We start from the raw sequence: 24,700 nt of genomic DNA, 5'->3' as shown, positions 1-24,700 counted from the left end.
TGTGGAGAGGAAAAGAAGAAAAAGGATGTCTCTGTGTGTATGTTATGTTAAAAATGTACCTATAAAACTAGAAGTCAAGCAGTACTAAGGTGGAATGAACCTAACTTATTAACTATTTCCTGATTACTGGATTCACTTGCAAAAGAATTCTTTCCTCTGTGTGGAAGCACTTAGTGGCATATTTGATTATATATTCAAGGATTACAAAGCTTCTTGATTTCCTGTAGGAGGGCCATACCACTATATCAAATAAGCTTCACATTAAAGCCAAAATGGTGCTGTCCCAGGGACAATGAGATGAACTAAATCGAGCTATAGCAGATTATCTTCTTTCAAATGGCTATGAAGAGGCATATTCGGTTTTTTAAAAGGAAGCTGAATTAGATATGAATGAAGAATTAGATACAAAGAGTGTTGGCCTTTTGAGAAAAAAATGGACATCTGTTATTATATTACAAAAAAAGGTTATGGAATTAGAATCAAATCTAAATGAAGCAACAGAAGTATTTATGTCAAGTGGTCCTCTTGGTCAGAAACGAGATCCAAAAGAATGGATTCCCCATCCACCAGAGAAATATGCATTGAGTGGTCACTGGAGTCATTTTCCATGCTGTGTTCAGTGTCATGGTCTCTGCTTCAGAGGATGGTATAATTATGGTGTGGGATTGTGAGACTGGAGATTCTGAATGAACTCTTAAGGGACATACAGATTCTTTACACGATATTTCCTTTGACCACAGTGACAAGCTTCTGGCTTCCTGTTCTGCAGATATGACCATTAAACTATGGGATTTTCAGGGATTTGAATGCATCAGAACCATGCATGGCCATGACCACAATGTCTCTTCAGTAGCCATCATGCCTAATGGAGATCATATAGTGTCTGCTTCACGGGATAAAACTATGAAAATGTGAGAAGTGCAAACTGGCTACTGTGTGAAGACATTTACAGGACACAGAGAATGGGTGGGTATGGTATGGCCAAATCAGGATGGCACTCTGATAGCTAGCTGTTTCAATGACCAGACTGGTCGTGTGTGGGTCGTAGCAACAAAGGAGTGCAAAGCAGAGCTCTGAGAACATGAGCATGTGGTGAAATGAATTTCCTAGACTCCAGAAAGTTCATATTCTTCCATCTCTGAAGCAACAGGATCTGAGACTAAAAAAAGTGGCAATCCTGGACCATTCTTGCTATCTGGATCCAGAGACAAAACTATTAAGATGTGGGATGTTAGTACTGGCATGTGCCTTATGACTCTTTGGGTCATGATAACTGGGTACGTGGAGTTCTGTTCCATTCTAGGGGAAATTTTATTTTGAGTTGTGCTGATGACAAGACCCTACGTGTATGGGATTACAAGAATAAGCGATGGATGAAAACTCTCATTGCGCATCAACACTTTTTTACCTCTTGGATATCCACAAGACGGCCTTCTATGTGGTGACTGGCAGTGTAGATCAAACAGTAAAGGTGTGGTAGTGCCGTTGATTGAGTCTTATTTGGCCCCTCCTCCCTTTTCCCTCTGGATGCACTCTGAGGATACCATCGTCCCACATTGAGCTCTGTTTAAATAAATATTCTCCTTTCATGTAAAAAATGTACATATAACTAGTTATCTTAAAATAATCTATTTTTAATTATGCTTAGATTTTGACAAAATTTAGCCTCTCAACAAGCAATGTTGATGCAGTCTTATTTCATGCCTGCCATAAGCACTCAACAAATTAGTATTTCTTTAAAAATTATTTTTAAAAAATTTTAAAAATTACGATTTATTTAAAAAACTTTTTTTTAAAAATTAGCCAAGGCAAGTGGTTTATTAGATATTTATAGTCATCTTCAGACACTGTGATGGAAGCTAGACAGGGAAAAATAATCATGATTTTATTCTTCCTCGACACACTGATTTACTTCACCTATTTTTGAAAGAATGAAATTCTTGCTTTGAAGACTTTAGCTTGATATTTGCAATGTGTCATTCTTCCTTTATTAATAGGAGAATTTGGAGAAAGATGAAAATTCACACTAGAAAAAGCAGAAGAGGAAAAGACAAGGAAAAATCTAGACATTTTATTCTTCCTCATCTCAATCACAAGGTCTGGATAATCATTGGGGATATTAGATACAGTGCTCTAGAGTGATTAAACACATCAATAGAAAAAATAATCCCACAAGTGATCAAATGGTGAATGCTTATTTATAAAAAATGTAATAGCCTCATACACGAAATGTTATCTATTTGTTTAGTTCTTCTTTAATATTTGTTAAATTCTGGTGTGCTATATTCAACTATCTTAAAGGTATACAAGGATGGTAAGAAACACACATCTTAATATCATATTCTAATATTAGCTTAGTTCTTGCTGTGTTATATGTATGTGGCTGTATTTGAGTTTTGCCTCAATTTCACATGTTATATTCTTCCAGTATTTAATTTGAAAGAAGGCTCCCTCTGGAGACATGCTATTTTATAGCTAAGGGAAAACAAGTCAGCTGTTAGACACAAACAATGAGATAGAATTCTTCTCCTAGAAATAGTCTTTCACAACTTCTAGCTCATTTTTGTAAGCTGAAGTAAGTCATATGACCCATCTTGACATTGCAGAGCAGAGGTAAATCTCACCTACAGGGAGCTGATGCAGGACATAATGTAATATGCCAAGATATGCACCACTTGAGATAAAGATGAAAACAAAGAGAACTATAATACGATCAATCATACTTGCCATCACATGTCTCTGAAGGAAGGAAGCTATTATGTACTTTTTTTTCTGAAACTACTGAGATCTTCAAATCATGTCTTTTATGCTTGGATGTTACAGGAATTAGAGAACATTTTGATACTGAGAGAGCATAAAACCTCAGAGAAAGCTGGAGTAATCATTTCAATACTAAATTTTGTTCTGCTAGGAAAATAAACCATTTTATAGACAATCCTTTATTCTTTCTTACCTAGTATCTCTTTTTTTAGAAATAGATTTTGTTAATATATGTGACTATCCAACAGACTAAATGCCTTCATTTAATCTGCATCTGATGCAGATAGCATAATCAATTAGATGTAAATGGAAGTTCATCAGTAGCACTTTATAAAAATGCAAAATTGTGGACAGAAGCCAATATACATATTTTTCCACCATAACCTTCCTCATCCTCCTTCTTCATTCCTAGAAAACACACCCAACCAATAAAAAGGCTTAGATATTTGGTTCTTGACTTTGAAAGTGGAAGCAGAATGTCATGCATGTCAGAGATGACTGTTAATATCACATGCAAGAGCCCTAAGAATCCCACACAACTTAACACTGTACTTCCTTAGTGATGTGATAGGAACGTAAGCCTTACTGGACTTAGTATTTTTTCCATTTCTTTTCTACCACCTGCCCCAAATTATAATACATAGTAATGGAATGAAAAAGTAATGACATCTTAAGAAAGTCATTTAGGGCTTTGGGAATATGGCATCATGGTACATTCATTGCCTAGCATGAATGACACCCTGGGTTAAATTCCTCAGTACCAAATTAACAGAAAAAACAACACTGGAAGTGGTGCTGTGGCTCAAGTGGTAGAATGCTAGCCTTGAGCAAAGAAAAAAAAACTCAGGAACATTTCTTTGACCCTGAGTTCAAGCCCCAAGACTGCCAAAAGTCATTTAGATAGTAATTGCAAAATAAAGAACCCATACTTAAAATATATAATTACTCTTTCCATAATGATAGCTGACAAGAGCCCTTAATTCATCTACTTTACTTATAATAGAATACTGTGTCGAAAAAAAAAAGTTTAGCTAATAGGTCACGAAAATTATTGCCAGGAATGTGCTTAGACATCAGGTGAAGTTTATTCCTGTAAATTCAATGCTTCCAGGCTTTTTGTGGTCACTTGTATTCAAAATGGGATACGTAGTCTAAGTGAGATTTGGAAATATTTTTGGTATGTCATGGCACAAAAAAGCCAGAGGCTAATTAATATTAGATTTATAATAAACTTCATCTAGTTTTCCATGGTTCAAAACAGAAATCTTGATACAGTTGATGTCACTTGGTTTTCATATTATCTCAGTTCAAATCCAACCAAGGCAAGAGAGTCTGTCAAATTTTTGTCTGTAATTAAACATCAAAAGGGCCAGAAGTGGATTTTTGGCTCTAGAAGTAGAGTAATGGTTTGGGGGGCAGTTGGACAGGGAAGACACTATTGTTCAGGGACATTGTCCAGCCTCTGAGTTCAAGCCCCAGAATCAGCAAACACTAAACAAACAAGCAATCATGAAAAAAAACCCAGAACATATTTCTTTGAGATCATCCTTAAAGTACTGAAAACAGTTTAATTCTATGGAAACCCATACTGTTTTTTTCTGATCAATTGATTTTTTTAATTGTGAAAATACCATACAGAGGGGTTACAATTACATGGGAAAGATATTGAGTGCATTTCTTATCAAGCATTATCTCCTTCTCCTTTGTTTCCCCTTCCCATCCCTTCCCTTGTCCCACCCCCAACCCCCTATCCAAAAGTTGTAAAGTTCATTTATTGACATAACGACTTCTATATCTCGTGTTTGCAATAGGCCTACCTGTATTCTTATTTAAATGATATGTTATTCCCTTTCCCTTCCAAAAATTATACCAACATCAAATATAATGAAAACAGGCGTTATTCCATGGTGAAGGGAAATACAAAGCAACAAAGAAATCAACTTATAAATATGTTAGAAACATTCATAAGAAAAACCATTTGAATCCTTATCTTGGCATTATCTGCTTGCTCTTGAATTTGCCTTTGGCTTAATTTGAGTGATTTTTTCATATCTGCATGAAGCTCCCTGTGTCTCTGGGACCCCCGGTGGCCCCCACAGGGTCGTCACAATCGGGGGTCTGACACTGGTACCTCAGGTGTCTTTTGCGTGGGTGATCTGCATGCAGCTCCCTGTGTCTCTGGGACCCCAGCAGCCCCCGCTGGGTCGTGGCAATCAGTGTGTCTGACACTGGTAACTCAGGCGGCTTCTGCACAAACTGCAGACAGCTCCCTTTGTCTCACTGCTGGTGCCCGGCAGCTTTGGTGGGATGGAGCCTCTTTTTTTTTTTTTTGCAGTGTGTGTGGGGCACAGGCTTGAGTCTCCAGGTCCCCAGACATGGGTAGAGGTAGACAGTGGACCAGAAACTCTGGTGGGCAGCCTGGAAGAGGCAGCTGGATTTTTGTTGCTGTTGCCCATCTTGTTCACTGGGCCCCCAACCTGGGTCAAGCACTTAGTAGGTAGTGAAGGCACAGAGAGGCGTGGGGGGGGTGCCCTTAGGGAGGGAAGGGCTGTAGCACCAAGAACCTATCCCCCTTTCGCATCATGAGGCCTAGTGGGGGATGGAGCCTCTTTACTCAGATGGAGAGTGAGGGGTGGGTAGGATCTTCCTGGAGACTCCCAGCTGGTAGGTTTCTCTGTTTGTGGTGATCAGCGGGTCTGCAAACTGGTACCTCAGGCGGCTTCTGCGCTGGTAATCTGCAGGCAGCCCTGTGTCTCTGGGACTCCCTGGGCTGGCTTGCCATGGCTTGGCATGCTGTCGCTAGGCCAGTGAAGGTTGGGGGAGGGATCTTCACTCTTCTCTGTTCTGAAATTCTTCTTTTCCTCTCTTTCTTTTTTGTTATTTTCCACCTCCTGTTTTTCTCTGAGTGTTCATCTTTTTGTTGTTGTTGGTCTCTTAGGGAGATTAAGTGTTGGAACTCGAACTATCTTTTTGGTTGGGGAGAGCTGTGGCGTTTCCCTACTGCCCCATCGCCATCTTGGTCCCCCCTCCTGGATATTACCTTTTTAAAAAGTGAACCCTATTTGGCTTCTAATTTGATTTAATTACTCCTTCTTTCTCAGAGGGTCATCAACTTGAAAGTTATGAAGCTATACAATATTTTGACAATATACTTGCCATTATTTTGAAAAAAAAATATTTTAATATTGTCTCATAGTAAAACAGAAAGCAAGTCAATTCTATGGAAATTCTTAACTTTTAAAGCTGAATAATTGTTAAGAGGACAGGATATATATGTTCTTCATAATTCTAAGATGACTAACTACTCATTTTCAAATTCTGAACATGCCATAACAGAGACATTCCAAACAGTACTTGTTTGCAATTTATTTAATTCTTCAATAGACACAGTTTCCAATGGGGCATTACATATTGAAAATTCAACAGAAAAAATAGCCACATTCTGGTAGTGGATAAGACTATGAAGTATCTATAATAATTAATTCCTTAAGAGTAAACATTTGTTCATCAGAGTATGCTATTATTTCCATGACAATCAATCCCAAGGTTTTATGCCATAAAGTCATCCTAGCCAATAGTTTCCAACTTCTATGGTGCACCTTAAAATTCCCTAAATTCACAACATGACTAACTTATAAGTATTGTGAGAAAACACTACACTTCTGCTAATGTGATGCTCTTCCTATTATGGAAAAAGACTACACTAAACTTTACTGCATCATTTCCCCCATTGGTATTCTTGAGATCAGAACAGTTGCAAATATTATTTATACTTATCTTTTTATTTATCATAGATATTCAGGAGGCAAAGATCTGAAGGTTTTGGTTCATAGCCCACCCAGGCAGGAAGGTTCAATAGATCCTTATATCCAATAAACTGCTCAGGAAAGGCCAGAGTCAAGTGGCTCTGGGGTTCAAGTGGTAGAGCGGTAGCATTGAACAAAAACAGTCTCAGGTACAGTGCCCAGGTTCAGAGTTCAAGCTCCAGGACAAACCAAACAACACAAACAAAATAAAAACAAACATAAACCTAGCATTTTTCTCATTGTATAAGGAGATACGTAATTAAGGAAATTTCTTTCTGTGTTATGTATAGGTAGAAGAAAAAAGATGACACATAATTACTGTTTTCATACTATGTTATACCAAAGTCTAAAAAAAGTTCTTTTTCTAAATTTATAAATTAATATCCATTTGTTGGCAACTGTCTAGATTATTCACATTTTCATGTTATACATGAACTTTTGGAATTATCTACTGAATAATTTCTAAATATATCTCACTTGAAAGAATATTTTAGGCAAATAAAATGCCGGAATCATTTGTGAATTTGTAAATTAAATCTTCTACTTAGAAATAATTTTGTAGTATCTTATATAATATGAAATTACAAACAAAATATTTATTTTAAATCCAAATTCTAATTTAGCCAGGTCTAAAAAGTCCTACATTAGATGAAGTTTGCAATTTTTCCAGTTGTAAGCTTTTGGAATCCTTCATCCTTCCTTTGGAATCCCATAGAATGATGCTTAAATTTTTAAATTTTTTGGTTTGGAATCATGAGCTATTTTGCCTCTAGGAATGTTCTGAAATTAAGAGAGCATTTAACACATAACTGAGGAGTATATATGAGTTGCAATGACAAAATTAGCTCAAACTTCCAACTGTGTATCCCTTTCTTGTTTTTTGGTTTGTTTTGAGACAAAATTATACTACCCGGTCCAGGGAAGGTATCGCTACATAATTCCACTCTCTAATATCCTGTCTTAGTCTGAGTGCTAGAATTCTAGGCTTGTATAAAATTGTCCTGCCCAAGTTGTTTGGTTTATTTTATCTGGATACAGACTCACAATTCTGAACTTCTCTGATAATATTTTCCAATAGACTGATGGCTCAAACTTTTTATGTACTATTTTCAAAGATGTTCTAATATTTGAAACAGGATATGAACATTTTAAGATGCACTTATAGGGGTCTCTGATTGATTCCTCCATGGATTGATCCCTTTAATAATGATTACTTGACTTTCTTACTATCTGGTCCCTACCTATATAATATTCTCAAGTTCATTTTAGGACTTTCTAATATTAAAAATTATTACTTGATTCTAGTCTTACACAGGACACATTTTCTACTATTTTCTAACTTTTCTATACATTCTGAGAGTTGTTTCATATGTGTGTTTGCACACATTAGTTCCTCCGTGTGTATGTGCATGGTTGTATGTATGTATGCAAAAACCTCAAGCTCTTATTCAGCCATCAGGCTCATAAATAATATTCCATCACTTGAGCTATTCTTCCAATTCAGCTTTTGGCTGGTTAATGATAGATAGTGTCTCAAAGACCGTTCTGCCCACACTGGATGCACAGCCTCCTTTACATTCTTAGGCTTTATTTTTCCAGGAATATCAACTTTTAAACTAGAAACATTTTTGTAAGTGTAAAGTCTAACCTGTAGCCCAGATTTTTAACTCAAGGATTCATATAAAGATAGATGCACATACATTTTGCATATCCCAAGTGTACTCTGTTAGAAATGTGATCTTAAGCCAGGTGCAGATGGCTCAAGCCTATAATCCTATTGACTCAGGAGGCTGAGATCTGGGAATTGCAGTTCAAATTCAGCATGAGTAGGAAAGTTTCTGAGGCACTTATCTCCAATTAACGACCAGAAAAATGGAAGTGGCTCTGTGGCTGAAGTGATAGAACACTAGCCTTGAGCAGAAGAGAGGAGGGACAGTGCCCAGACCCAGAGTGCAAGCCCCACTACAACAAAAAAGAAAAAAGAAAGAAAAAGAAATGTGTTCATTGCTAGTATAATTCCCACTCTCTCAACATGGACTCTTTTCCAGTTAAGTCCTTGCTCTTATATCTGACTTGCTTTGGAGCCAGAATTATTCTTCCATTCTACTTTTTACAAATTTTTATGATTAGCTTCCATGATTTAGAGCTGGTAGATGGAAGAGAGTAGTAATGCTTAGTAGTAATGCTTTCTCTACATCACTCCAATAGATCTATATGCTGGCCTTGGATTTGTAGTTTCAAAGTTGTCTTATCTTCAGAGTCTTCTATAATGTATTGAACCATTATAGTTAAACACAGAACTTCTCTTTCTTCTATTATTCTTATTGTTTTTTCTACTGTTAACTTATGTACACTTGGGAAATAATGCATAATACACACACTCACAAAAACAATATTTCTGAGAACTTTCTTCACACATAAAATTGGTCTTAATTTAGGGAGCACTTAGGAAATTTGAATTTGATGTACTCCAAGATAATGATTTTTTCATATTTTGATTGTAAAAATGGTGTACAAATGGGTTAGAGTTACATAAGTAAATTAAGGAATACATTATCTATGGAGCATTGTTACGACCTCTTTTGTTTTTCCCCTGCTAACCCTTTTCTCTCTACCTCCCCAATTCTGTATAAAAATATGAAAAAATCATAATCTTGGAGTATATCAAGTTCAAATTCCCTAAGTGCTCCGCTCTACAAGTTGCAAAGTTCGTTCTCTACATAATATATTGTACATCTCATTGTTACAATGGGTCACACTGTATCCTCGTTTCAGCATTTTATTTCCCTTCTCCTTGCCACATTAGAAAAATATATAGGCAAGTTTGCAGGCCACCGATATCAAATACAGTGAAAACAGGGGTGATACCATGGATGAAGAAAATAGAAAAGAAACAAAATAGCACATAATACATATTAGATACATTAAAAAATAGAAAGAAAGAAAAAGCAAGTTGTGTCCCTATCTTGGGGTTCGTTTCACATAGCATCAACTTAAATGATCATATGTACATGCATAAATTCCATATTTTCTCTTTACTAAGCTGTCTCTGAAACGCATGTTACCTCATGTCCAAAGATGTCTTTGTGCTATTTCAATGATGCCAGAAAACGTTCATTTTATCTCAAGCAGCACCATAGTTTGTTACTGGAAGGAACTGTTACTGCAAGTGGAAACTAATCCCAAGACAGGAATTGAACTTAGAGTAATGACAAAGTTCAAGTTAATTTGTGCTGTCCTTTTTAGTGTACAAGCAAAGAATCCAAGGCTTGAAGGAACCTCTGTCCCTGACTTGTTCGAGTGTGTTCTATACTGACATAAAACCAAGTCTTTATGTAGAAAAATGAACTTTACAACTTTGATGGGGGGGAAAGGGGGAAGGAAGATTCGGTGGGGATGGGGGGAGGATGGAAAGGGATGGGAAGGGGAAACAAAGTAGGAGGCTACAATGCTCGATAAGAAATGTACTTATTATCTTGCACATGTAATTGTAACCCCTCTGTACAGTATTTTCACAATAAAAAAACTTGTCTGTAAACTTCTAGTTGAGAGTATTACAAAAGAAAATAAAATGTCATTTGAAGTCTAGCATAGAAAAAAAGGAAATAACTTTGTTTTCGAAAGTGTTCCACTGGAAAGGAACAAAGACATGGAAGTTTTAAAATGTCTTATTCATGGATATTTCAGTCCTGAGATGATTCTCTTGTGGCAGGAGTCAGTTATCAATTCCTTTAGTTTGGTCCTGAGTTCTCCATGGCAATAAGGATTGAAAAGAGCAGGATCCAGTGAGTATGATCAGCAAAAGCAGCCTCTTCCTTCTCAAACCAGTCCTTTAAGGATGGTCCCAAAGGAATATGTGGGTTTTTTTGTTTGTTTGTTTAGTTTTTTGCTCAGAGGCAGGTCCCTGAACATTTGTCTTTACTGCCCACTTGCACCCAAGCTAGTATTCTACTGTTTCATCCAAAACTACACTTCAGATTTATTTGGAGTTTAATTACAGATAAGAGTTTGACAGACTCTCTTGCCTGATTGACTCTAAACTAATATAATAAGAAAGCCAAGAGACATCAACTGTATGTACTTCTCTTTTGAAACAAGAAATATTAGGTGAAGTTTATTATAAGGCTAATATTTTGCAATTTTTAAAAGAAGAGAGTATGTCCAGCAAAGAAGCCATAAGTCAAATAACTCAGCAAAAGTAGGTGCACTGAATCATTTTGCAATTATTTTTTCTGTTTGGGAAGATTACTATTGCTTTCATTGTTCATTTTGGGGAAACTTAAAGTCATATTTGCAAATTTTTTTTGGTGGTGGGGCTTGCACTCTGATCCAGGGTGCTGTTCCTCAGCTCCTATTGTCTGTGTCTAACAGCTGATTTGTTTTCCCTTAGCTATAATAATGGCATATTGCCAGAGGGAGCCTTCTTTCAACTTATAAACTGGAAGAATATAGCATGTGATAATGAGGCAAAACTCAAATACAGCCACATACATATAACATAGCAAGAACTAAGCTAATATTAGAATATGACATTAAGACGTTAGTTTCTTACCATTCTTGAATACCTTTATGATAGTTGACTATAGCACACCAGAATTTAACAAATACCAAAACAAGAACTACACAAATAGATAACATTTCCTGTTGGAAGCTATTACATTTTTTTATACATAAACATTCTCCATGAGATCACTTATGGAGTTATCTTTTTCTATAGATGTGTTTAATCACTCTAGAGCACTGTATCTAATATGCACAGACCTTGTGATTGAGATGAGGAAGAACAAAATATCTAGATTTTTCTCTTTTCTTCTTCTCCTTTTTCTAGTGTGAATTCACATCCTTTTTCAAAATTATCCTATTAATAAGAAAAGAATGACACTTTGTGGATATTAGGAATTTCATTCTTTCAGAAATAGATGAAAATATCAGAATGGCTCAAGGAAGAGTATAAACATGATATTTTTCCCTTCTGGTTTCCAACATAGAGTCTGAACATGACTCTAAATATCAAATAAACCATTTGAATGGTTATTTTTTTAAATATAGTTTTTATACTAAATAATAATTTTAAAATTAATTTTTTTTTTTACTAAATACTAATTTCTTGTTTGCTTTTGGGAGGCATGGAATAAGACTGCATTAACACTGTGTGAGTTGATAGGCTAAATTTTATCAGAATCTAAACATAATGAAAAATAGATGATTTTAAGATAAATAGCTTGTAGGTATATTTTTAACGTGACATACACACAGAGACATCTTTTTTCTTCTTTTCCTCTCCACATAGATTCAACTTCACTAAGCAATGCATGTCATATTAATAGCTGTGTTTCTTTCATAAATAGGTTAGACATAAAAGAAAAAAGAGAACCAGCATTGGGGGTAGATTCTTTAAAAAATCAGTCAAATAAATACTACCCCTAATTCCAAAATAGTAACAATCAAATGCTCTTGAAAAGAAAAGGTATTAATGAGAATGTATATGGGAAGGGATGGGAAGGGGAAACAAAGAGTAGGCAACAATGCTTCATAAGAAATGTATTTGTGGGGCAAGGAAAGTCGCTCAGTGGTAGAGCGCTTGCCTTGCATGCATGAGGCCCTGGGTTCGATTTCTCAGCACCACATAAGCAAAAAGAAAAAGGCCGGAAGTGGCACTGTGTCTCAAGTGGTAGAGCGCTAGCCTTGAGCTGAAGAGCGCTGAGGAACAGTGCCTAGGCCCAAAGTTTAGGCCCCACCACCGGACCCCCCCCCCCAAAAAAAAACAAATGTACTCGTTATCTTGCCCATGTAATTGTAACTCCTCTGTACGGTATTTTCACAATTTAAAAAAGAAAAGGGATAGTGCGAGAACAGCTTCAGGCGCTGCTTTCTGGTATTTAGAATTTCTAGTACATGACAAATGTTTTAATCAAGATTAATTGCTGTCAGGGGTTAAATTGTATTCTAGTTATATTTCATTGAAGAAATATGTTGTTCAAAATTAGTAAAAATACAGCAGGCTATAGTAGAAAGAATGCCACACACTCAATGTGGTAGGAAGTAAAATACCTTCCAAAAATATTTATCGTCCGCAATTATCTAATCCCTCAAATGTAGATTTGCTGTGTGTGTGTGTGTGTGTGTGTGTGTGTGTGTGTTTGTAAAATAATCACCTTTCATTACCCAAGGAACACAAATTTGAATAATTATCAGATGGAGGAAGTATACTTACATGGGCACTTGAAAGTCCCAGCTCTATTTGGAAAAGGACATGATTAGGTAAGAGCCATCTGAAAGAGGTAAAGATGCTACTTTAGAAGATAAAGGAAAAGACAACAACCCAGATTCTTAATTTCTGGAAAACAAAACAGAAAGTAAATGCCTTTTCCACTGGAATCATCTGAAAAATATTTCAGCTCTATAGGTGGCTCGCTTTTAATCTGGCAAGACTTTTTTTTGATTTCTGTCCTTTAGAAATGTAAAATGATAAATATGGATTATTCAAGCCAATTAACTTGTAAAATTTGTTACAGGAGATTTGATTTAGTAACCTAACTCAAATACAGCGTTTTCCTTATGCAGCTACAGAGACACCACATGCCCTAGTTTCTGAGAATAAGAAAAAGTTGCCATTGGCATTGTACACACGTATAATGCACATACTACTAAGGGGCCTGCATTAATGAAGTCTTGAAATTCTAAATAATATTAAATAAGAAGCTCCTTAGCTTTATTTTCACATTTGTGGATTCCTGGATACCAAGTTATGTGGAAGGTTAGGGTAAGAATATGGAAATGAAATATGTCTCTGAATATTATAAAGGTAAGTTATGTCATTTTGAGTTACAATTTCTAAAGTAATAAAAAAGTAAGGTAAAACAGGAAGAGAAATTCAATTTTATACCCTTCCTAAGTTTCCAACACAAATTAGAGAATCCAGTAAAGATAGAGCAATCCCAGGATTGTATAGGATGTTATAGGCTCACTTTATGGTGAAAAAGAAGATAACAAAAATGGGTCCCGTGAAACAATGGGAAACAAAATTTACATGTACAGATTGTGATATAGCGAGAAAATAGTTTCCCCTATGCGAAGTCTTTGATATTTTAGGTTTGTTTACACAGCAACTTTCCTCTCTTAGGAAATGACTCTTTATTAATACTCAAGGGTTTTCAGCTTATAACCCATCAATAAATAATGCTTCTGAATGTAAACAAGCATGATACTAAGAATAACCAAGGCTACTTCCGTTGCTTTAACTGATACACAAAAACGGTCTTGGGGAATATTCAAACAATCTTGAACTTTTTCATACCTTTCCTCTTCTCCAACACAAGAAGTCCTAGTCACGATATGTAAAACATTAATAAAAAATTTTTGTATGTTTTATTGTTCACACTAAACAAATACACTTCCTCTTTACAAGCCTGAATTTTAAAGAGTCAGAGCCTCACAATTATTATATAGACAAAATTTTACTGCTTTGGCTTTGGTGTTTTCCTGCTTTTGGGTGTTGCTCTCTATAATTTTGGCAACTACATAGAAACACAAGATAAGTCCATTATGCTTACGTTGAATTGTTCAAGATCAAGCTGTCTACAAAAAAGTTTTTTGTTTCCTTTTTCACTGTTAATTAAAGTTTAATTATTTCTCTTTAAATGATAACAAAAACATAATAACTTAACGTACATTCTCATTTGAATACATGAAAAAAGGAGTGTCTGGATTGCTTTTTTTAATAGTTTTCAAGTATTTTCCTTGGCTATTTTCATTATTACCTTTGTATCGGTTTTCTACTCAGGAACATAAGGTTGTACAAAAAGATCTGCTTAAGATATAGGATGTTAGGCAGAAAAAGACAGATGTATAATTAAAGATTTTCATCTTTTAAGAGACTGAAAATCTCAGAGGACACTTTGCTATTACTGGCATAGTTAAGATGACTTGAAAGTTTTGTTTCATATATTAGTGAAATGCATGTAAAATGTTACAGTTGTTCCAAACAATGATTATGGCTTATACTTTTCTGCTCCAATGAGATGAAACCTCTGACAAGGTTGGAGGGTTAGGTTAGAAGGGTTAATATTAGAAAGCCAAGGGAGATTCCTAAAACAGCATTTCCTATCAGTTAATTATATTATGGCGTATAAGTATATAAACATATAAATATGAATTGAGTGAGAAATGTGTGATTTACACAACTGATTCAATGACAACTAAAACTAGATACACTTCTCTATATTTATATGAACTACTGTATCTAGTGAGGATTTAAAAATATTTAGAATATAAATTTTAACATTTATGTCAAAAAATTTGTTTATTTTTAACTGTTCATTTTTATTTTTTGTTGCTTATGGGGCATGAATTCTGGGCCTGGACACTGTCCCTCGGCTCTTCAGCTCAAGATTAGTGCTCTAACCCTTGAGCCACTGCCAGGTTTCTGGTGGCTCATTGGAGATAAGAATCTCACAGAGTTTCCTGCCTAGGCTGGCTTTAAACGATGATTCTCACCTCTCAGCTTCCTTAGTAGCTAGGCTTATAAGAATAACCTGGCGCCTTGCTACACAATTATTTTTTACATATTTACGAAATATTGAGTAGTAATCCCATTTATTTATGTTTTGTAATGATCAAGCTATACCATATCCATTAATTTCTTCATGTAACATTTATTTTTGTAAGAATGCTCAAAAACTTATCTTCTGGCTGTGATGAAATATCTATTCTTTTTTTTTGTCGTTTGTGGGCCTTGAACTCTGGGCCTTGGCACTGTCCTTCAGCTATTCAGCTCAAGGCTAGGGCTCTAACATTTGAGCCACATCACCACTTCCAAAATATCTATTCTTAACTATAATCGCTTTGCTTCTTGTGGTATACAATTAATATATTTAATTTTATTCATGGAAGTCTGCCAATTAAAATTATATAAAACAAGAAATGTAAAGTGAAAGAAATTCATGGTTCCATTACTTCTTTAAGGAAACACATATGTATTATTTTAATTGTATTTCTGTGGGAATATGTAATATTCATTGATTTAACAGTTAAAATTGATAACAGTTACATTATATCAAGTTGATTAAAGTTGTATTTAAAAATTGCACACTTAAAATGAATATACTTCCACATTCTTCTACAACTTAATTAAAATAACAGTAAAGCAAAGCTTGGTATTAGCCGTTCATTTGTAGAATCCTAGAAACGCAGGCGGCTAAGACATGAAGATATTAGTTCAATATCAGTCCAAACAGACAAAAATGTGAAAACTTATCTCCAATTATCCAGCAAGAAGGAGAAGGTGAGGATCTGGCTCAAGGAATAGAGTGTCATCAGCCATGAGCAAAAAATACACGGGAGACCTTTGAATATTCAGATCAAGCCCTAAAAATGGCATATACACATAAGACAACAACAACAAAATTACTATGAATGTCTATAAGGAAGAACAAAAAGTAGGAAGGACCATGAGAAATGTGTAAACATCTGGAAGAGAGAAATCATTTGACAGAATTTTGGTTCATGAAAGGGAAATTTCGCAGTCTCAATTGTACAATCTCATTGTACTCATTCGGGTTGAAATCTGGCTATTGGGTAACGTGAAAAAGTAGATGGGATTACCTGACATAGCAGACATTGCCAGTGACTATGCACCATCCCACTCTGCAAAAATTGAAAATCGTTCTTCTTAATTTAAATAAAACCTCATGTTAGAGACTTTTGGTCCACACAGTCTGGGGTGCCTATTTTGAGGCTTCAGATCATCGATTTTGTTTATGTCCACTCCTGTTCTACCCCCTCTTCCCTTGGGCAGCTATAACTTACATAAATGGCAGAAAGACAAGGCTTTCAACTAGACTCACATGCCTTAACCCCTCCCTTTCTCCAGCTACAACTCATTTCACGAACTATCTATATATTAGTATTAGTTGTTTTATTTCTAATCCCCACCAAAAAAGTCTTATATTCATGTAAACCCACTATAAATAACCTAGTTAGAAAAGGGAGTAAGGGTTTATCATTGGCTGAGGCTCTCATCTGTATGTTTGCTCCGTAATTAATCTGCGCTATAATATCTTTTTTTTCATTATGGCTTTTGAGCCCTTGTGTTTCCCCTCCCTAACGCTTCCTGTAACATTCTCAATGTATCTGGACTCACATTGAGGTCTTCCATCCATTTGGAGTTGATTCTGGTACAGGGGGGATATATAAGGATCTAGCTTCATTTCTCTTTGTACAGCCAATTCTATCAGCACAATTTTTTTGTGGAGGTTGTCTTTCTTCCATCTTGCATTTCTGGCTCTCTTATCAAAGATTATATGCCTATACGAGTGGGTTAATTTCTGGGTCTTCAATTATGTTGTATTGATGGAATTCTGTGTTTCCATTGGAAAGAATGGCATATCCCCATTCCTGAGGAAATAGAAAGACTTGAAAAATGATAGTAAGTGAAATAAGCCAGATTCAATTAAATACATGCTGCTTTGCATATAGCAAAACCTTTTACAATAACATATAATGAAATATTGAAATGCCTATTGAGGACGGTATACAATTATATACATGCATACAAAACAATATGCTCTATTCATGAGAAAAATTTACATGGACTTACTTTGGAAACACTAATATTACATGGGAGATGTGAATACAATAGACTACATTTTCTAATTATATGAGCTTTCTAAAATTGGCACATCTTTAGAGATAGAATATGAAATAATAGTTACTTAAGGGGAGGGAAGGTTGAAATGATGAGAGGAAGTGACTACTAATAAATATTGGAGTATTTTGAGAGTGTAGGGGTGTTCTTGAAGTGAAGGTGATGTTTATACTCCAACTCTTAAATAAAAAACTAAATCTGTGGTCTCAATTTAGGCTCAAGCTATGTGGATGAAATTGTTAAAAGAGGGACGATTAAGAAGGATATTGGCATTTATTAAGAATGACATTATGTTAAAGTCTTTGTACATTCAAGAACTTTAACTGTGTATTGATTAAAAACTACCTTTCCTTGTTTCTAAAAAAAAGAATCATTGTACTTTATCTAAGAATTACAGATTGCATTTGCATTAACCTTAGGAATAATTTTCGAATAGTAGTGGGTGAATCTGAGTGATAATTTAGAATTTAAAATCACAGAATTCTGTAATGCATTTAACTTTAGTATGTTACTGGATAAGTCTATCAATAAAATATGACCTAAGATATATCCTCTGAGTGACTATACATGCCATTGCAAGTCAGTGAATATTCTACAAAGTTATGTAATTTGAGGGATGACATGGGACTGAGAAGGATGAGGGATAATGAACATCAAGATGCATTGGATTGGCCATGGAATGTGACTTAGTGGTAGACTGCTTGCCTTGCATGTGTGCAGCCCTAGGTTTGGTTCTTCATTACTACATAAAGAAAGATGGAATTGGCACTATGACACAGGCTGTAGAGTACTAGCATGAGGAAAAGAAGCTCAAAGACATTGCCAAGGCCCTGAGTTCAAGTCACAGGACTAGCCAAAAAAAAAAAAAAAGATGTGTTCTATTAAGCCGGGCACTAGAGTCTCATGCCTATAATCCTAGATATCAGGAGGCTGAGACTTGAGGTTTGAAGCCAGCCCAGGCAGGAACGTCTGTGATATTCTTATTTCCAATTAAATCTAAGAAAAATCTGGAAGTGCTGCTGTGCCTCAAGTGATAGAGTTCTACTGTTCACCCAAAGGTGCTCAGGGACAGTGCCAAGACTGAGTTCAAACCTCAGGAGAGAAAAAAGAAAAAGTATTCACTAAACAATGTTCATAAACTGCTTTTTCAAACAGCAATTTCCACAAAACTACTTAAAGTTAACTAAAAATGTGATTAGAATAAAATATGAATCATTTTAGGAACCAGACATAGCTAGAATAAAAGGGTAGTTTCAGGGGACAAAGTAAATTTTATATGATGAAGTTTGAGTTGAAATTTGTTCTTCAGTCTTCTTACATCTTTTATGAAATTGACAATACTCCCAATTATAGGTCAATTTCCTTGAGGAACAGATAGAATTCTGCTGTCTTTTCATAGCAAACCATAGAGGTGTATTTTTTTACCTCTCATTGAAGTACATTAGATATTTTAAAGTAGATTTTTCCAACTATAATATTAATTTAATCAATCATTTCATTAGGGTGATGTTGGTCAGATTTTTATTTGCAATAAATCTTATCCCTTATAATAAAAAGAGCATGCTGTGTCAGTCTCTTATTAATATGAGACAATACTTTATAAGATTAACTTAAAAGAAGGAAAGGTTAATCTTGGCTTCTGATTTTATACATTTCACTTCATGATTTTATCCTTATTGCTTGGGTTGGTGGTGGCACAATACCCCATGTCAGGAACATGTGATGGAGGATGTGTATTTAGAAAAGCTAGGAAGTAAAGAAGAAGTGGAATAGTGGTAGAGGGAGAAAGAGGAGAAGGGGAAGAGGAAGAAGGAAAAGGAGACAGAGAAGAAAAAGAAGAAGGAGGAGGAAAGGACTTTGATCTTACCATCCTCTTTGATCCCACGTTCTCAGTGACCAAATCTCTATCATTTTGCCCACTTGAAAAGGTTCACCACCTCTTTACGGCAACATAGTGAAAACTATTTATTAATCCCAATCCTTTATGAATTCAGATTAATTTCTAGAGTGGCTGATAGATATTTTCATACAATTGCTATAAATTCTATTCCTAAATATTTACTTGAATTAATAAGAGAAGCTATTATGCATGGAGATAGATTGGTTATAACAACATTGCTGGAGGGATGCATGAAATGTTTTGAATGAAAATACATTTTATTTAACACTTAAGGAAGCTTCAAGAGATTTCATTTTGTGACCTTCAAAAATAACTATTTCATCTAACTCATAATGAATTGAATTTTTCATAATTTTAAGGCATTTTCATTCAAGATTTTGTCATCTATAGTGAAGTTCTTTCTTTCTAGTTAAAGGAAAAATAAATACTATCACAATCATTTATTTCTTAATTATTTAATAGAGAGTAAGTATAATATGAATTTCCTGCCATTCAAAAATAAGTTATATTCAAGTCTTTAGGAATAATTTGATAAGTAATGGAATATCTTGATTCAGTTCTCTCATATTGAGATTGATTCTATTTCTAAAAATCAATGTTGACATAAAATACATGAAATTCAGTGATTCTCAAATGATTGGTAATCAAACCTCAGAAATATATGGCCTGTAACTACGATTTTTATATACTCAAAAATATATGAATCTACATTTTTATGTCAAAAAATTTTAGGTTTAAAAGAAGAGAAAATCATGTGACCACAATAGATAATATTTAATTTAATGAAAAATTGTTTCATTCAGCCAGACAGAGCCCTTTGCTCTTAGCTTACAAGAGAAATTTGATTAACGATGTCGTTTTCACTTTTGAATAATAGTGTATTTCAATTCCAAAGATTCTGTCATTTAAACTTTTTTGTGTAATTTTTTCATAAAAATGAAAATTATTTTTCACAGTGCAGGTTCAGGGGTAATAACTAATAACTATCTAAATGTTAATTTGTTAATTTGAGCCTCTAGAATTCAAATAATATGAAATTTATTTTATTCTTAGATATATTATATCTGTGCTGAATATGGATGTCTCAAGCTTTTAATCCTTGCTACTCAAGAAGCTTGGTTCAAAGCCAGCCCTGGCAAAAATGTTTTTGAGCTGCATCTCAATTAATCACACACACACACATCACAATACACACACACACAACACACACACAACACACACACACACACACACACACACACACACACACACACACACACAGAAAGCCATAAGAAGAGTTGGTGCTCAAATGTTAGAGCAATATCTTTGAGTGAAAAAGCTAAGGGATAGGGTCTTGAGTTCAAATCACAAGAACAACACACACAAAAAATATGATGTCTAAATTCTTATTTTTGTTTGAAGAAAAAAACAATATCATGCAAAGTAATATTTGTTACATGTCTTGCAACTTTTGTGAAGTTGTTTTTAGTACAATTTGGCTTAAGATATAATATAGGTTATTAAAATTAATATTAATCCAGTGAATATTTAAAATTACTCATAACACCTTGGAGTACAACAGCTGATAATTTTTCCATAGACATAAGAAATATTCTGAACAAAATAAAGAAAGGAAGAATGAAAGTAAAAAGAAAGAAAGAAGGGAAGAAAGAAAGGAAGGATGGAAGAAAGAAAGAGAGAGGGAGGTAGGGATGGAGGAAAAGAGGGAGAAAAAAGAAGGAAGGAAGGCAGGGAGGAAGAAAGGAAAGAAGGGCAAAGGAAGGAAGGAAGGAAGGAAGGAAGGAAGGGAGGGAGGGAGGGAGGGAGGGAGGGAGGGAGGGAGGAAGGAAGGAAGGAAGGAAGGAAGGAAGGAAGGAAGGAAAGAAGGGAAAAACAATTTAATTTATAAAATCTACTATTTAGCCAAACATAAACTTCATGAAATTAGCCCTTTAGTAAATGCAAGGTTGCAATTGTCACTTCTCTGCATGTTCTTCATACATGAATGAAACCAACAAATGAAGGAACAAAAATAACAGGTGAATCTCTTTGCATTTATAGTAAATATGTACATAAATCTTTTTTCATTTTGTATACATCATCAAATAAGTATTTGCAAACAATTTACATTTAGTTATAAATATTGTAAATATTGATGTAACCAAAGAATGTCAATATATTATGTAATGTGAATACTAGTATTTATAATGTTATTAATATTACAGTCTTCATGTAATATTAATTATAACAATTTTCTGGATTTTATCAGAGAAACTAGTATCCTCTGATTTTGGTTTCTGTGGAAGTCCTAATAGCAGAACATAATTAAAACGAATATTTCTGAAAGCATAACAGATTATTCATATACTCATCACAGATTTTTCATATACATCAGAATGACCTTAGAAAAGCCGTACCATGTTTAAATGGCTACTTGTGATGTGATTCAAGAGCCACTAAGCAATCACATTTCACTTTGCCATCACTATAATTATTCCCAAAAAGCAAGAACAATCATTCACATAATTTCCATAATATAAACTTGTCCATAAGTTCTCTTATATAAAATAATATCCAAATGATACACTACACTAAGAGTTAAAGCAAAAGTTCCAAGGGTATTGGATGATGTAACTCCTTCCAGATAGACAAGTTGAAATTCTTTTCCCCTGTCTAGTGACATTAGAATCACCCTTTCAGAGATGACTCTGAAATAATGATCCTGATAAAAGAAGCCCAATATAACTATTTTGCCATATGAACGTCCAGCAAATAGATTATAATGAACCAAATAATGGACCCCCATGAGACAAGGAATTGCTTTGCATCACCATTTTTATAGTCCGTGTTCATGTTTCTAGAGTATGAGTAATAAACTCCTGATGTTTTTAAGCCACATAATTTGAAGTATTCTCTTAAAACAGCCCAATAGGTGACAAAAAGCAAAGTAGTTTTGATTTAAATTCGAAAAATTCTGATTAAAAATGTTCATAAAGTTTTATTATTTGAATTTTATTCTCTAAACCTCCAGGTTAAAAATATTTTTAACTGGGAATTGAATTACGGTTAAACTCTCTATTTAACTATCATAAATAATTTTTAAATATTTTTATTATATTTACGTAGTTGTATAAAGGAGTTGCCATTCACTAAAACAGTTTATGGATATAGTGCATCTTGATCAATGTCACCCCTTTCAACATTCTCATCCACCCCTCCAAATCAACCCCAGTCCTTATGTATCTCAATATTATCTTATGTATGGAATTACTTCCCATTGAACTAAGTAGTATATGTGTAAAATGAACCTGGAATTGTCTTACCTATTCTACATCTTCACCCGCATTTCACGCTACCCTTTCTTTTGTATATTTCAGTTCCGGGAAGTATACAATGGATTCTTGCCTAGATTCTATCCTTTTCACCTTCAATTTCCTACGCCTCTCACATTGCCTCTCACTGTCCTCTCTTCAGTACACTAGCATTTATTTTATTGGACTTTGTCTTAGTTTTTAAGAGAATTATGTATTTTCACTCTCCATAGACTCTAACACTTCGGATAATTCATTTGTATCTCCTTGCATACCATCCAGTATGTTTACTTTTATATTTATAGGCACCTTCTATCTACCACAAATGAGAAAAATCATGCGACCTAAGTTTCTCTGGGTCTGATTTATTTCATTTAACATGATTATTTCTAAGTCTTTCATTTTCCTTAAAAATGGTGCTATATTATTCTTTCTGATGGACGAACAGAATTCCATTATGTATGTATATATGTATGTGTGTATATACATGTAGAGGTATGTATATACATACATACATACTTGTAAATAAAAATGAATAAAATTAGATATATATATAATTTACATATATATATATACATATATAAAATTCTTGATCCCTTTTTACAATGAGAGGCATATGGGCTGATTCCATATGTTGGCTACAAAAAAGAATGCAAACAATGAACATGATTGTGCTGGTAGCTTCACTGTGGCCTTGTTTCTGCTCTATTGGATAAATGCCCGTTAATGGAATTGCTGAATAATATTTAGCTCTCTATTCAGTTTTGTGAGCAGCTTCCATATTGTTTTATAAGCAGGTTGAATAAGATTACATCCACCAACAATGTAATAGAGTTTCCTTTAGGCTACATTCCTATCAGTATATGTTATTTTCCTTTTTTTTCAAATGACATTGTGACAGGGGTGAGATGAAACTCAGTGTTCTTGGATTTGTATCTCTTTCATGTAGAGAGATGTGTCTATTTGTCATTCTTACATCTTATGAGAAGTTTATCTTTAAGTGTTTATCCCATATATTATTTGGGTTCTTGTTTTTTTGGTGTTTATTTTTGCTGAGTTTAAACTTTTATCTCTAAATATGCATTAGATAGAAAACCATCATATAATGCTTAACTAGTAAAAATCTTCTTTCTTTCTGATATCTTTCTATATATCTTGCTAACTTTTTCTTTTGCCATGAAGAAACTCTTCTGTTTGATGCAATTCTATTGATCAAGAAAGGATATTACACCATTCATAAGGAAATAGAAAGACTTGGAACAAACTTACATTAAGTGAAAAAAGACAGACAAAGGTATGTATATATGTTGCATGATTTTACTCATTTGTTGTATTGGAATGTGCGTATAATTCTACAACTAAACACAGTTGGATGGTAAAAGAGAAAACATGACACTTGAACATGATAAATTATATAGGACTCTAAAAATTTACATAGTGAGATCTAAGGAGGATGCCTTTTGGAGAGGATCACAAAGGCTCAAGAGCTATATGAATATTATCATATAAAAGAATGTTCATCAAAATGATCTCCAAAAAATGGAAATGAGAGTTTTTCTTTAATTTGTTTTTTTCCCTCTATCTTCTGTTACTGTTTTTTTTTTTTTATTTCTGTACCTTTTGTCCCATATGTAAGTTTTGAAAGGGCAAGTGGGAACACAGAAATGGTGGGACAAATGGTGAACAAATGCAGCAGTGCTATTCAATACACACTCCATTGAAAATGAACTACACAGCTTATGGGGGAGGGAGGTTGAAAGGGAAAAACTAGGAGAACATGAGGGATGAGGTGACATTTTTCAAAAGAAGTGTGTTCATTATAGACTTATGTAATTGTAACCCTTCTGTACTTCATCTTTATGAATTAAAATTGGACCTCATAAATAGGCCAGAGTAGATATACTACTATTAGATAAAATATGCTTTAAATTAAAAGTGGAAAGAAAGTAAAAAGACACAAAGAAGAACATTAAATATTGATAAAGAAAACTCTCCATTGGAGGATATATCAATTCTAATATCAATGCCCTGAATCCTAGAGCTCCCAAATTCATCAAATAAATATTACTTAACCTAAAAATATGCGCAGATCCAAACACATTGTTGTTGCTTGAGCACATCATTCTTACCTCTGGACAGGCCATCCAGGTGAAAACTTAGTAAAGACACTTCAGAGCTAAATAACTGCAATGACAAGCTATACCTAACAGATATCTACAGAATATTTCACCTAGAAGCGTCACAATATATATTCCTCTCAGCAGTCCATGGAACGTTCTCCAAAATAAATCATATCTTA

General features: G+C 34.5%; 1 pseudogene; it reads left to right on the top strand.

Annotated features, from left to right (window-relative positions):
- Positions 1-272: 272 nt before the first annotated feature.
- On the top strand, positions 273-1,489 carry LOC122122181 (annotated as a pseudogene).
- The last annotated feature ends 23,211 nt before the right edge of the window (positions 1,490-24,700 follow it).

The sequence above is a fragment of the Dipodomys spectabilis genome, unplaced genomic scaffold (genome assembly GCF_019054845.1).
Source record: "Dipodomys spectabilis isolate Male_0828 unplaced genomic scaffold, ASM1905484v1 ptg000206l, whole genome shotgun sequence".
In the NCBI taxonomy this organism is placed as follows: domain Eukaryota; kingdom Metazoa; phylum Chordata; class Mammalia; order Rodentia; family Heteromyidae; genus Dipodomys; species Dipodomys spectabilis.
Note: the sequence above shows the minus strand (reverse complement) of the source record. Positions and strands in the feature narration are given on the sequence as shown.